Below are 15939 nucleotides of genomic sequence, written 5' to 3' on the forward strand. Positions count from 1 at the left end.
CATCTGGGCTCTTTCTATAGTTGGGCTGTTGTGGACATTGCTGCTATAAACATTGGGGTGCAGGTGCCCCTTCAGATCACTATGTTTGTATCCTTTGGATAAATACTGAGTAGTGCAGTTGCTAGGTGGTAGGGTAGCTCTGTTTTCAACTTTATGAGGAACCTCCATACTGTTTTCCAGAGTGGCTGCACCAGTTTGCATTCCCACCAGCAGTGTAAGAAGGTTCCCTTTTATATGCATCCTCTTCAACATCTATTATTTCCTGAGTTGTTAATTTTAGCCATTCTGACAGGTGTGAGGTCGTAGCTCATTGTGGTATTGATTTGTATTTCCCTGATGCCAAGTGATGTCAACAAAATGAAAAGGAAACAGTCACCAAATATTTGAGACTGATTTTTTTTTTTATACGTGGACTCTAACCAAAGATTAACCTTCTAAAAATCAGCTTGAATAATAATTTGATGCCAAATGCGTTTGGGCATGAGCTGACTTCAGCTTAGGAGTTACTCGATTTTAGGGTTTTTTTTTCCCCCAGCTATTTTTGAAATTGTTTGTCTTAGGCTCAAACAAGAGGGAGAAGCAGTGTGTTTTCCCAGGGAAAAACTTGAGATCAGAAGGCTTGTCATTGAGTGTTGTCTTGATCATGGTTTATGTGCTTCAACAAGTTGTTTATCTGCTCTGAACTTGGTGTCCCCATCTATCAAATGGGGGCATTAATAAATTCCACTTGGTAGAATAGCTGTGAGGATCAAATGCAATAATGTGTGTGAAAGCATGCTGTAAAGTGCTTGAAAATTATAAAAGTATGGCTCAAACACTGTTTCTAAGAGAAAAAAATTACTTAACCTGGTGCCTTGTCTGAAAGGGTTATATGTTTCTGGGGTTAAGTTTCTTTGACTTAGACAAAAACTGTTCTTTTTGTTTTGTCTTTCATTTTGGGTTTGGTACTTGATCCTTCCCTGCCCTGATACTTGATTGCCAGGAGATGAGTTTGCTCCGGTCTTTTCTCTGTCCACAGTGGGAATTGTTATCTCCTGCTTCAGTAAAGAGGAGTGAGATTACTTATTCAGTCTGTCTTTGGTTAGCATTATCAATTTCCAGATTCAGTTGGCTTATAGCTAGTTCAACAGCATCAACAGAATATAGTATTTTAATAAATACAAAATGGTTTAACCACAGGTAGTGTGTTACAAAAACGATTTTTAAAGTCTCTTAGCCCTACAGTTCAGTCTTGGCTGCTTTACACCCAACCTTCTCCTAAACCTTTCTTAGCTTGTTGCCTCAAGTATAAAATAGTGATAATTACTGCTTCTTGGGGTTATTTGCAGGATTAAATGAGATCTACGATCGACTACTCTTCATTTTGAACTTTGAGCAGAGAAATCCCATAAATGCTATAAATTATAGTCTGTAAATTATTGCCTTTTAATTTTTCCATGACTTAAATTTGCTTATGGTCCAAAGTATGTTTTGGGTATATTTTTGAAAGTGTCACAATTGGCTTCTTTACAATAATCAGCTTTGAATTTATTCTCTGTGAAGTGCAGCAGAAAAGTCACAAGGTAATGACAAACTACATTTACGTGGCCCTCTAAATGCAATCAACCCATAAATGCAAGGAACTAATTTAACAAAATGCACCATATTTGAGTCTGAATCCCCTCTCTTAGGCAGTGGAAAGTTTCCTTGGCCTTCTCAAGGACAAAGAATAAAAATTATTCACTTGGGAAAAACAGTATTTTGGGTTAAAAGTTTACATGATTAGATCTCTCAGTTGAACATAACATCCTTGAAGTCATACTTGAAATGGAAAGAACATACATCATTTTGTTTTTTTTTTTTACGAATATAAACTTTCCCCCCCTAATTAAGGTTTTTTGGAAAGGGAAACCTAAATCTGAAGTATATTTCATTGTTCATGGAGTTATGAAAAGGTTGATAAACCTATTATAGATCTCAGATTTCATATGAATCACAGGAAATAAAACACCCACCTTTCTTTTAAACAAGTAAGATACCATGGCTAGTATAGTTTCTGGAATCTAACAGGTACCCAGCTGATACTCAGGCTCATATAGTGGCAGCAGTTATTCACGCTAAGGCTTGTATTGATTCATATACATCCATAGTTCTCAGAAAGATTGAGATTATAGAGTTTATTGATGGAAGTCCAAGGACAATATGGGTGAGTTGGATGGACTACTGAGACCAGATCCACTTACTATATCATTTTGAAGTCAACTTTCCATTGTCAGCCTAATTTTGTTGGGTACTCTTTAAGAAGGACCCTGACTTCTCTGCCTTGAAGGCTTCCCAACTCCAGTTGTCAGATGGGTTTGGTTGCTCCTTTCTCACTGCCCCCATCCCCCCTGGAGTGCTTCTATACTTTGTCACAACCCAGTTCTCTACGTACGTACTAATTACACCTCCCCATCTCATTAGTCTAGCAACTCCTCTAGGAAGGCCACTACCTTTGTTCATCAGTATTTCCACAACACTTAACATATAGCAGGCACAGAGTAGTCATTCAGTATTTGAAATAAGTTTGTTGAGTGGATAAATGGAAGAAGGAACAGGTCTCTAGAGGTTGTAAGCTTCATTGCTTTTCACTGCATTCCTCTGATTGCCTTACATCCTTTGAACTAACTTGCTGGCATCGGGAAACCATTAAAAACTGGGGAAGAAGGAAAAGGTCCAAGAAACCAGGGTCAGCAGTCTTCCCCACCCCTCACAACATGAAAAAAAGGCCTTCTAAACCCATCTGTTATCTTCTCCTTCTACCACCCACCCAAGGAAGGTGTAAGAGTAGGATTCTAGCTGCTGAGGAGAGAGATTGTTAATTACTGCCGTAGAATGGGGTCCACAGAGGAGTTGGACAAGGATCAGAATACAAAACTGGAAATTCTTCAGATTTTCTCAGTGTTTTTTTTCTCTTTGGGAGTTATTGTCAATCAAAGAATGCATTCCAAGGTCATAATAAAATAATTCAGGGATTGTTCACGCCACTGTTCCCTGATTACTGCAGTCAATCAAAAATCCATTTTAAGTTATTTCAACATGTTACTCGTTTACTCAGCTGCATACCTAACAGGGTCTTTGATTAAACACATGGTGTGGGATTCAGAGTATTGTCTTATTCACTTTGGAAACAGATTGCCCCTTTGCAAATGACCCTCTATGCCCCCTGCCGCCCTGCCCAGAAGCACTTCTTACTTGAAAGAAAATGTAACCCAGCTTTATAGAAAAAGAAACCTTTCCATTCTAATTACTTGTATTGTCCATTTTCCAGTTATGTTTTTCTTGGTACAGTACAGTTGCCAGAAGGTGAATGCAGTGCTTGTCCACATACATTTTCAAGGTGTTGTTGTTGTTGTTGTTGTTTCAGTGACAATTCATTTATTATTTTTATGGTAAGCTAGGGAGTGTGGTGTTGATTGCAGCTGTTACCCTCTGTTCTTGCAGTTGGCAGCACAGATTCACTAGGGATCACCTACCTGTTTACCCTCAAGCCCACAGTTGGAGAGAACTGCTTTTACTCTTACAGCTCTTCAGCTGCAATTAAGATGGCACCTGAGAATTTGCAAACTCTTCAGTCCATTAGTTGGTACAGCGTTTGTGACTACAAATAAAGGTTGCTTGTCTCCTTTTAATTACTTAACTTCAATTTATCTTACACCAGGATTGTCTGGATTCTTGCCAACTTTTGTGTAGTTCTAGAATGCCGGTGACCTTACCTTGTGCAATGTCCTGGGTTTTATTTGAGTGGCTAACAACCATCACGTTCAAAAGTTTGCATTTATTGTATTTATTTTTAGTCATTCTACACTCCATTTTTTGCTAGGGGCTCTTGACACGTATTTATGAGATAATGTGCAAGAATGATGATAAAATGAAAGTCCTTGATTAACTGGGTGTATACCTGTGTCACTTAATTGTCACCACAGTAATGCTGTATAACAAACACCCTCAGTGACATCCAACAGTATACATTTATTTATCTGATCCAGGCAGGGCTCACTCTCATAGCTTATGTTCAGCTGCCAGTTGACCAAGGCAGCTTTCTTTTCTTTCTTTCTTTTTTTTTTTTTTTTTAAAGATTTTATTTATTTATTTGCGAGAGAGAGAATGAGAGACAGAGAGCATGAGAGGGAGGAGGGTCAGAGGGAGAAGCAGACTCCCCGCTGAGCAGGGAGCCCGATGCGGGACTTGATCCCGGGACTCCAGGATCATGACCTGAGCCGAAGGCAGTCGCTTAACTGACTGAGCCACCCAGGTGCCCAGCCAAGGCAGCTTTCTTGATACTGGTTGGTCTTGCCCAGATCTCTCTCAATATGCTAGCTGTCAGCTGAGCTAGGATGGCCTTGGCCGGGAAGACAGGAGCACATCAGCTCTGCTCCACTTGTCTTTCACTCTCTAGCAGACTAGCCCAAGAATGTGCTCACAGCAGTGGCAAAGGACAGAAGCAAGCCAGCCTACTTGCACAAGCACTTGTCAAAGCCTCTGCTTGCATCATATTTGCTAATATCCTGTAGGTCAGAGCAAGTCACAGTGCGGAGGAGTCAGTGGGCACTGCAAATAACACGGCACAGGGCATGGAAATAGGAGTCAATTTCTGCATGCTGCTACAGAATATTCCATTCTCAGCCTGTGCATAGCCTCCTTCTACCTTGTGTGGGTCATGCATGCTTTCCCCACCTTGTCTCCCCCTCACAGAATCAATAGCTTGCCCCCTCTTTTGATCATGGGCTCATTTTCCATGTTTCCTTCACCTAGTTTCCTTCTCTGTGTTCTCCTTTCCCTAGCTTCCTTTAAGTCTTGGCCCCCTTTTCTTGTTTTTCTTCTCCCTACCCCATCTCCTTCTTACCTAAAGAGAAAGTAAAAACCTAAAATTTTCATGCACATGGGTAATTGTTGGAAAGGAATACTTTTCTTTTGGTCCCTGGAGCTCTCATTACTGATTAACTCCTTAAAAAAGGAAATGCTGAAACCTCTATTTCTCCAGAAACTTAACAGTGTGGGTGGTTCTGGTGTGGGCAGGAAGAGAGAGTCAGACTTAAGTTGTCCTGAAAGGAAAAAAATAAAGTCTCCATGAACCAAACACAGAAGCAAAACCTAAATAGATTCCCCAACATTTTTTTTTTGAAGTTTTCTCCCAAATTTACCAACTGGAAATTTGAACTGGGCTTTTCTTTTTAATTAAGGGTTTAGAATAGATGTAGATGCAGGTGGTATTTTGGTTGGTAGTATGTGGTGATAATCGTTGTTGCTATAGCTACCCGAAAATTGTTCAACAGAATATCACTTTATGTTGCAACTTCAAATAAAGGCTGTAAAAGTTCTATGCTTCCCATATAGCTTTAATTTAAAGGCAAAAAGAGTCTGCTATATTCAGGATGGAATCTGTTTCTTAATCTGTCCCTGAAAATACGACTCAGTGTTCAAAACGGGTCAATTCAGCGGGTCAAGTACATTTTCTTGATAGGTTTAAATGGAGGTCAGCTAGCTGCTTCCACAGACTAGGCCTTCATTATACTAATTGGATAACAACTTAGCAAAGTGAGATATTAAGGTGACTTATTATGGTAAACACTTACTGACGTTTCCCGCTTCTAACTGGTTTCAGGGAAAACAGCCCCACCTTAATATAAAGCTCATACAACGTGCCAATCCTTGATTCAGGAAAAATAACCAAAAAAATTATGTAAAAGTTTCACATACAACACCCTGTGCCTCAAGAAAGCTCAAAGGCATTTTCTCGAATTCTGCTTCCATTAATCTGCCTTGGGACAGCCTAGACTGGCTCCCATGTGGTTAATTCAATGTGAAATGGTAACTCCACTGCTCAAAACATATTCCATTTAAGAGAGTGGGGACGTGGATATGATTGCCTAGTTCTCTGACCCAAACCTACTTTTCTGCAAATGAGACATAGATTTCTTTTCTATCTACCTGCCTGTTTCAATGGACCATTTCCTTATGACTTAGACTCTTGGAGCCTAAATTTCCTCATCTTTAACACCCACCTCCCAGTGTTGTGAGGGTTAATGGTCAGTGTAGATGAAAGCATTAAGTTCTCAGGTATCATGCAAGTATACGATTTCACAAACAGAAATGTTCTGGTAAGCATTGGGAAAACTCAGATTTCCTCCAAAGAACTTTGGTCAATGGTAGGAATCCTGGGTGAGGGCAGCATTATTGGGCAATAGTTAGATAGTGAGATTTGATTTGTTTTCCATTTTCACGGCCTGGATTTCAAGGCCTTTGCTGGTAGATGTAGTTTCCAGTAAGATTAATTTTCACACATTCTAAGCCGGCTCCAAACTCTAGGGTCAGGAAAAATGGAAGAAGTTGCTTGACAAAGATTCTCAGGCTGTACCACCTGAAGGGCTGTATCTTCATTAAGTATTTTTTGGGGGATATAATTGATATACAATGTTGCATTAATTTCAGGTATACAACATAATCACAATGTGATATTTGTATATATTGCAAAATTACCAACACAAAGTCCAGTTAATCTCCATTATCATACACAATTACAATTTTTCTTGTGAGAACTTTCAAGATGTATTCTTAGCAATTTTCAAATATACCTGTAGAATATTATTAACTATAATCACCATGCTATGCATTAATCCCCAGGACTTAATTATTTTATAACTGGAAGTTTGTACATTTTGACCTCCTTCACCTATTTCACCCACCCCCACATCTGGCAATCACCAGTCTGTTCTCTGTATCTGAGTTTGTGTTGTTGTTGTTGTTGTTGTTTGATTCCACCTATAAGTGAGGTTGTATGGTATTTGTCTTTGACTTATTTTACTAAGCATAATGACGCCAAGGTTCATCCATGTCGTTGCAAGTGGCAGGATGTCATTCGTTTTTATGGCTGAATAATATTCCAGTGTGTGTGTGTGTGTGTGTGTATGTGGGTGTATCTATATATCACACTGTGTATATAAATATATATGTATATATATGTGTGTGTATATATATATATATATATATATATATATATATATATATATATCACATCACATCACATCTTCTTTATCCATTTATCCAGGACCCTTAGGTTGTTTCCCTGTATGTCTTGGCTATTGTGAATATTGCTGCAATAAACATGGTACATAAATCTTTTCAAGTTAGTGTTTTCCTTTGCTTTGGATAAAAACCCAAAAGCGAAATTGCTGGTAGTTCTACTTTTAATATTTGAAGACCTCCTTACTGTTGGCCATACTGGCTGTACCAATGTACATTCCCACCAATTGTGCACAAGGGCTCCTTTTTCTCCACATCCTAGCCAGCATTTGTTATTCCTTGTCTTTTTGAGGGTAGCTATTCTAACCGATGTGAGGTGATACCTCATTGTGGTTTTGATTTGCATTTCTCTGATGAGTGATGTTGAGCACCTTCTCATGAATCTGCTGGCTGTCTGTGTGTTGTGTTTTGAAAAATTTCTAGTCTGTTCCTGCCCATATTTTTAATCAGATTAATTTTTGCTATTCAATTGTACAAGTTGTTTATACATTTTAGATATTAAACTCTTATCAGATACAGGACTTGAAAGTATTTTCTCCTATTCAGGTTACCTTTTCATTTTGATGATGTACACAAGCATTTTAGTTTGATACAGTCCTATTTGGTATTTTGCTTTTGTCGCTTATGCTTTTGGTGTCAAATAAAAAAAGTAATCACCAAGACCTGTGTGAAGGAGGTTATCACCTACGGTTTTTTCAAGGAATTTTATGGTTTCAGGCCTTATATTCAGGTCTTTAATCCCTTTTGAGTTCATTTTTATGAATGGTGTAAGATAGTTGTCCAGTTAAATTTGTTTGTATGTGGCTTTCCAGTTTTCTCAACAGCTTTTATTGAAGAAACTGTCCTTTCCCCATTGTCTATTCTTGGCTCCTTTGTCATAAGTAAATTAAATCCACTGTGTATGTGTGGGTTTATTTCTGGGCTCTCTATTCTGTTCTCTTGATCTATATGTCTGTCTTTATGTTAATACCGTACTGTTTTGTAAAACAGTTGGAGAGCAGGGCGTGTGATGCCTCCAGCTTTGTTTTTCTTTTTCAAGATTGCTTTGGCTATTAAATGTCTTTTGTGGTTTCGTACAAATTTTGGGATTGTTTGTTATAATTGTGTGCAAAATGCCATTGGAATTTTTATAGAGATAGCCTTGAATTTGTAGATGACTTCGGGTAGTATGAACGTCTTAACAGTACTCTTGCAGTTAATGAGCATGGAATATCTTCATTTGTGTCCTCTTAAATTTCTTCCATCATTGTAGAAATCTTTCACATGTTTGGTTAAATATATTCCTGGATACTGCGTTCTTTTTGATGCAGTTATAAATGGGATTGTTAATATCTTTCCAATAGTTCATTGTTAGTGTATAGAAATGGAACAGATTTTTTGCATATTGATTTTGCATCCTGTAACTCTCCTAAATTTGTTTTTTTTTTTTCTTTTTTTGGTGGAGTCTTGATGTTTTTTTCCATGTAACATCATGTTAGCTGCAAATAGTAACAGTTACATCTTTTCTGAATGGATTTTTTTAGGGGTTTTTAAATGAGGGACTAGACAGTGCTTCCACTACCTTGGTAGTTTCTCACACTAACTTCCAAAAGAGGCTGCATGGCATATATTTATTTACCTTGAAATTAAAGTGAAATTAAAGTAATTTTTATTTGAGGGGTCCTTAGAATTTTTGACATTGCTTGAGATCCCATGGCATCACAGAAACAGGAATTGAAGTCATTTGCCTGGAGACTTCAACAAGACTCACTGGTTAGCAGCCAGCAGGGTTCAGAATGATTGGTTCTGTCTGCTAATGGATCACTGGGATGTTCATGCTGCCACTAGGTTCCTAGTCCCTATTCAAGTGAAACAGAGCTGGTCCAACTGATACACACAGATGGTTATAATACTCCCTGGGGAAAAGGATTTCAGTGCCTAGGTGTCTGGTAGAAAAATCTCTTCATTTAACATGGTTTTATTTACAATTACATCATTATTAGTAGTAGTACTGTGTTAAATCAAAAAATAACTTCTTGTGCAATTATGAATCAGATTCATGGAAAGATTACAGAAATGGATGCATCTCTATTTTTTTTTATGTCACAGTGATCTAGCATAGCTTGAGAGATTCAAAAATGCATCTGTAACATATATATATTATGTGTGTGTGTGTATACATGTATATGTATAATGTTCAAGGTAGATAATATAGAGCTGCAGTGTTGAATATGGTAGCCACTAGCAACATGTAGCTACTTAAACTTAAAATCATTTAAAAATTAAAAGAAAATTTTTACTTTCTCTGGGGCGCCTGGGTAGCTCAGTTGGTTGGGCGTCAGACTCTTGATTTCAGCTCAGGTCATGATCTCAGGGTCATGAGATTGAGCCCCGCATCGGGCTTCCTGCTCAATCTGCTTGTCCCTACCCCTCTGCCTCTTCCCCTGCTTGTGCATACACACACACACACACACACTGTGTGTGTGTGTGTGTGCATGTGCTCTCTCTCTCCCTCCCTCTCTCTAAAATCTTAAATTTTTTTTTTTTTTTACTCTCTCAGTCACACTAACAATATTTCAAGTATTCAGGAGCCATACATGGCCAATAGCTACTGGGTTGAATAGTGCAGAATCACAACATTTCTGCCGTTGTGGAAAGTTCTATTAGATAATGCTTGTATAGAGAAAGATGGGGATATTTTCCCCCATTAAACAAGATATGAGTTATCCTAGGAAAAATGTCAAGAGCCATTAGTATTTTTTGTCCTTAGAGAAATATAAAATACTCCTTTTACTTCAGAATTAATGAGTCATAAAACTTTATTGAATATCTACAACAAATTGTAAAATCTGAAAATAGTTTCCTATTATGATAGTGTGAAGAGGGAGAGAATTTGGGGACTGTATGAGGGATGGAAGCAAACTGTCATCTAGAAACCCACGCACATGCACACACTGGGACAGAAGGGGAAGGAAAAGGATCCATAAACATGGAGGCTCTGAAGCAGAAAGGGGTAAAGAAAGGTTGAGGGCAGGGCGAGGGGAAAGAGAAATAGGAATCAGAAGAAAAGACAACGATTTCAACCACTCTACGGTGAGTGATCCCTGGAGGTCACCCGTCACAGGTCAGAGCTCCATGTTGCTGAGAGTTTTCACCTTTTTATCTCTTTCCCTATGACTTGTTCATGATCCCTCTTCCCAGCATTTAAAATACTCTTAAGTGGGCTCCTTGGGGCAGACGTTTCAACCTGGACTGTAGAGTCCTACTTGAGCGGTGATTCTCATCCTGTGGTCCCAGGGCACAGGCAACACTGAGAACTTATTAGAGATGAAAAGTTCCTTGCCCCATCCACCTTCTCGTTGAATCACAAACTCTGAGTTTGGGCCCCAACCCCGTTTATTTTGTTAATTCAAGTATGATTAACATTCAGTATCATATTAGTTTCAGGTGTACACTATGATTTAATTCTATACCTTTCTCAGTGTTCATCAAAATACATGTACTCTTAATTTCCTTTATTTTACCCATCACCCCACCCACCTCCTGTCTGCCAACTACTAGTTTGTTATGTGTAGTTAAGAGTCTTTTTGTCATTTGTCTTTTTTTGTTGTTTGTTCATTTGTTTCTTAAGTTCCACATATGAGTGAACTCATATGGTATTTGTCTCTGACTGACCACTCCACATTATATCCTTTAGGTCCGTACATGTTGTTGTAAATGGCAGGATCTCATTCTTTGTTAGGGCTGAGTAATATTCTATTTTATATATATATATATATCTCCCATCTTTTCCCATTCATCTTTGGATGGATATTTGGCTTCCTTGCAAACTTTGGCTATTGTAACTAATGCAGCAGTAAACATAGGGGTGAATATATCTATTTGAATTAGTGTTTTCATTTTCTTTGGGTAAATACCGTGTAGTAGAGTTACTGAATCATGGTAATTCTGTTTTAATTTTTTGAGGAACTCCATACTGCTCTTCATAGTAGCTGCGCCAGTTAGCATTCCCACTGACAGTGCATGAGGGTTCTTTTTTCTTCACATCCTCACTAACACTTGTTTCTTGTGTTTTTGATTTTAGCCATTCTGATGGGTGAGGGGTGATAGTTCATTGTGGTTTTGATTTGCATTTCCCTGATGATGAGTGATCTTTTTTCTTGGAGGAGTATTATGGTTTCATGTCTCACAGTGAGGTCTTTAACCCATTTTGAGTTTTTTTGTGGATTGTGTAAGAAAGTAGTCCAGTTTCCTTGTTTTGCATGTAGCTGTCCACTTTTCCCAGCACCATTTGTTGAAGAGACTGACTTTTCCTTGTTGTGTATTCTTGCCTCCTTTGTCATAGATTAATTGAACATACAAGCGTGGGTTATTTCTGAGCTCTGTATTCTATTCTGTTAATCTATGTGTCTGTTCTTGTGCCAGTACTATACCGTTTTGATGACTAGAGCTTTTGTAGTATATCTTGACATCTGAAATTGTGGTACCTACAGCTTTGTTCTTAACCAACTAAGCCACCCAGGCGCCCCCCTACAGCTTTGTTCTTAAGATTGCTTTGGCTATTTGGGTTGTTGCAGTTGCATACAAATTTTAGGATTATTCTTGTTCTGTGAAAAATGTTGCTGGAATTTTGAGAGGGATGGCATTAAATGTGTAGATTGCTTTGGGTAGTATGGACATTTTAACAATATTCTTGGATTCCATGAGCATGGAATATCTTTCCATTTATTTGTGTCAGCCTCACTTTCATCAGTGTTATATAGTTTTCAGAGTACAGATCTTTTACCTCCTTGGTTAAGTTTATCCCTAGGTATTTTATTCTCTTTGGTGTAATTGTGAGTGGGATTGTTTTCTTCTTTTTCTGCTGCTTCATTATTAGTGTATAGAGGTGCAATGGATTTCTGTATGTTGATTTTGTATCCTGCAACCTTACTGAATTCATTTATCAGTTCTAGTAGTCATTTGGTGGAGTCTTCAGAGTTTTCTATATAGAATATCATGTAATCCGCAAATAGTGACAGTTAACTTTTTACTAATTTGGTTGCATTTTATTTCTTGTCAGATTGCCGTAGCTAGGATTACCTGTACTATTGTTGAATAAAAGTGGTGAAAGTGGACATCCTTGTCTTGTTCTGACCTTAAAGGAAAAGCTTTTAGTTTTTCACCATTGAGGATGATGTTAGCTCTAGGTTTTTCATAGATGGCCTTTCTTATGTTGAAGTATGTTTCCTTTAAACCTCCTTTGTTGAGTTTCTATCATGAATGGATGTTGTACATGGTCAAATGCTTTTTCTGCATCTATTGAGATGATCGTGTGGTTTTTATCCTATCTTATTCATGTGATGTATCATGTTGACTCATTTGTGAATATTGAACCACCCTTGTAACCCAAGAATAAATCCCACCTGATCATCATGAATGATTTTTTTAAAGATTTTATTTATTTGAGAGAGAGAGAGAGAGAGAGAGAGAGACTGAGACTGAGACTGTGAGAGCACAAATAGGCAGAGCAGTAGGCAGAGGGAAAGGGAGAAGCAGGGCTCGATCCCAGCATCCCAGGATCATGACCTGAGTCAAAGGCAGATGCTGAACCAACTGAACCACCCAGGCACCCCTATTGTGAATGATTTTTTAAGTGTATTATTGGATTCTCTTTGCTCATATTTTGTGGAGCATTTTTGTATCTAATTTCATCAGACATTGGCCTGTAGTTCTTTTTATGTAGTGTATTTATCTGGTTTTGGTATCAAGGTAATGATGCTCTCATGAATGAATTTGGAAGCTTTTCTTCCTCTTGGATCTTTTATAATAGCTTCAGAAGAACAGGTATTAACTCTACTTTAAATGTTTGGTAGAATTTGCCTATGAAGCCATCTGGTCATGGACTTTGGTTTGTTGGGAGTTTTTTGATTACTGATTGAATTTCGTTTCTTGCAATTTGTCTATTCAGATTTTCTTTTTCTTCCTGATGCAGTCCTGAGGTTATAGGTTTCTAGGAATGTATCCATTTCTTCTAGATTTTCCAATTTGTTGGCATATAATTTTTCATAATCTCTTATCCTTTGTATTTCTGTGGTGTTGGTTGTTACATCTTCCTTTCTGATTTGAGTTCTCTTTTTTTTTGATCGGTCTGGCTAAAGGTTTATCAATTCTCTTGATCTTTTAAAAGGATTAGCTCCTGGTTTCATCTGCTTTACCGTTTTTTTTTTTGGTCTCTATTTCATTTATTTCTACTCTATTTCCTTCCTTCTACTGGCTTTGAGCTTTGCTTGTTCTTTTTCTAGCTCCTCTTAGCTGTAAGGTTAGGTTGTTTGAGATTTTCCTTCTTAAGATAGGCCTGTATTGCTATAATCTTGCCTCTGACAACAGCTTTTGCTTCATCCCAGAGATTTTGGACTATTTTGTTTCCATTTTCATTTGTTGCTATGCATTTTATTTTCGTTCTTCTTTAACTTCTTGGTTGACCTATTCATTGTTAAGTAGTATGTTATTTAACCTCCATGTTTTTGTGCTCTTTCCCGATTTTTTTGTGTGATTGATTTCTAGTTTCATAGTGTTGTGGTTGGAAAAGATGCATGATGTGATTTCAGCCTTCTCGAATTTATTGACACTTATTTTGTGACCTAATGTGTGATTTCTTCTGGGGAATGTTCCATGTGCACTTAAAGAATGTGTACTCCTCTCTTTCTATATTGAAATGTTCTGAATATATTTGTTAGGTCCATCTGGTCCAATGTGTCATTCCAAGCCTCTGTTTCCTTGTTGATTTTCTGTCTGGATGATCTATCCATTGATATAAGTGGGGTGTTAAATTCTCCTACTATTACTATATTATATCAATTTATTCCTTTATATCTGTTAATAGTTTATATACTTAGGGGCTCCCATCTTCGGTGCACAGCCCTCAGTTTTAAGAAGCCCTCCAGGGGATTCTCATTCACTTTCATGATCTAGTGTGTGAACCAGTGTTGCAGAGTTATGAATGAGAATGCAAGGAGCTATAAACATCTTCCATTTTTCCTAGAGAGAGGATTCCTGTCTTTCATCAAGATCTCAAATCTGTGATCCTGCCACCCACTAGACGCTAAAAACATTCTCTTATATTCTATACTATGATGAGCAGAACCCTATGCCAAAGTAAAATTTATTCTTTTGTACTCTGCTTTAGCTGCATTGAACAGCCCATTACCTGAGAGGTCAGATTAAATCAAGCTGAGAACCAGCTCTAGTTGGGGTGTGACCTATTTTCCTCCTCTTTTGGGAATTTGACCTGATTGTCATTCTCCAAAAAGTGATTTGAGAACTCGGTGATTAAGAGGTTTTAGAGTCAAGATATGCAGGCCCCTGACTTAGAGACTAGGGCAGCCTTCAAAGAAGGAGAGATCTTCTTTTGCCTCCAGACCCTACTTCAAAGACACACAGAGGCATTTGAAGGATGTAAGTTAGAAACCCAGCCTTTCCCACCTGGCATACTGTATTATTTGCCTTGGGTGGATGGGGATTTTCTAGGTGTAATTAGTTAACATCTATTAAGCAAGGCCATTTATTAAGTACTGCACCCTGTGGGACCTTAATACACTGTAATTGATGATGACAGCAGAGGCAGCATCTTTTCCAGTTGGTGTAGTCTCAGGATAGCCTGGTGTTCTATTGTCTCCACGGTGGTCTGAAGCTTATGGGAGTTTTTGTGCTTGAGGATATAATGCCTAATAGTGATTTCCCTGAGTTTTCAATTTGGAGAGCGATTGCGTACACTTCAGTGGTTCAAGCGTCTGTTGTAATGGTGACTTACCCAGTTCAACATTAATCTCAGGCCTGTGGGACTCCAAATCTTCAAAGAAGTATTTAATCAGTATATATGGCATTAGAACTGGCTAAATATAAGGACTGTGTTCTGCATGTGACCAAGTATAGGGAGATTTTACCAAGCAGAAGAAATTGTATGATAATCTTTTTTTTTGCAATTCATCTAAATTATAATAGGTAACATGCATCTACAATCATTCTCATAGGTAATATTTACTCGTTATTCAGTGTGACAAGTATTGTGCTCAGTACTGTACATTCTCATATTAAATTGCCATACCAACCCCCTCAATTAGGTACATTGTTACTCTCAGTTTATTGATGATGACATGGAGTTTAGAGAAATTGAGTAACTCAACCACTGTCTCACAGTGTATTTGTTAGTATCTGCCAAAAGCTGTAACAAACAACCCAGTATGTCTGTTGCTTGTTCATATCCAGTCCCATGCAAGTTAGTGGGGGTAGAAGGAATGAAGCAAATGGAGTTCTTTTTCATGTAGCTATCCTGGGTTCCTTTGCTCTTGGGTCTCCATCCTCCTGTGGGTCTGAGAAGATTTTGATGGACCAGGCTTGGAATGGCTCACATCACTTCTATTCCAGAACTCAGTCATAGGCCACACTGAATTACACTGGAGGCTGAGGAATATAGTCCAGATGTGGGACTCAGGAAGAAGAGGAAAACAAGGATGCTGTTGAGTCCTAGCAGCTTGTAAGCAGCAGAGCTGAGGCCCAAACTCAGTTGTCTAACTTGAAAGCCCTCTTTATCATGGAGGCAAAACTGACATTTTGCTTTGCCTCCTTTATAAATAAGCATGTGCATCATATTTTGCAGATGGGGGAAAACAACTTTGTACCCTGCAATAAACCAAAAATAAAAAGATTACCTGTCCAGTTTTGATCCCCTCAATGAGTGATGTCTTAGAACATTTCTTATAAGAGTGGACTCATCTAATTGAAAAAATATCTGAAGAAATGGCATAAGCTATGTTGATTTGATAATCACATGGATAAAATGCTCTTTTTCTACATGAACAGACTAATGACAATCTTTCTGTTCTATTAAACATATATACACACTCACACCCACCCACCCACATTCACTCACACACATCC

Source organism: Neomonachus schauinslandi, chromosome X (assembly GCF_002201575.2).
Source record: "Neomonachus schauinslandi chromosome X, ASM220157v2, whole genome shotgun sequence".
In the NCBI taxonomy this organism is placed as follows: domain Eukaryota; kingdom Metazoa; phylum Chordata; class Mammalia; order Carnivora; family Phocidae; genus Neomonachus; species Neomonachus schauinslandi.